This window comes from Penaeus monodon, chromosome 24, assembly GCF_015228065.2.
Source record: "Penaeus monodon isolate SGIC_2016 chromosome 24, NSTDA_Pmon_1, whole genome shotgun sequence".
NCBI classification, from domain to species: domain Eukaryota; kingdom Metazoa; phylum Arthropoda; class Malacostraca; order Decapoda; family Penaeidae; genus Penaeus; species Penaeus monodon.
The window spans coordinates 20,265,992-20,266,408 of record NC_051409.1 but is presented as its reverse complement, the minus strand read 5'-3'; positions in this window follow the sequence as shown (position 1 = coordinate 20,266,408).

The window sequence follows — 417 nt, the reverse complement described above, 5'->3', positions numbered from 1 at the left end:
AAATTTGAAAAGGGACGAGAGAGAGAGAGACGAGGCATCATGCGAGTACATACCCCCTATTTGCTCGTCGCTAAATATAATTTTCGCCGGGGAAAAAAAACAGACATTGCAGAGGACGTGCAACAGATTCTGTCTTTAATCGGACGTCCGCGCCTCCCCATGCACAAATCATTGCTGCATGAGTCGTTTCCGGGACTAAATTTTTGGGCAGCTGCATGACGCATTCGGGGGACAAATGGGCTCGACAAAGAACGTTCGCACATAACATTTGATTAAGCTGTTATATTCAACAACTTCCCAGATGATCATATTATTGACGTGACGAGGTTTAAAATGATACAAATCTTGACATTCTTGGCTAGTGCTGCACATTTGAGCGCATGCATTAGTTAGTAAACACGTGGTAAGAAAATTAGC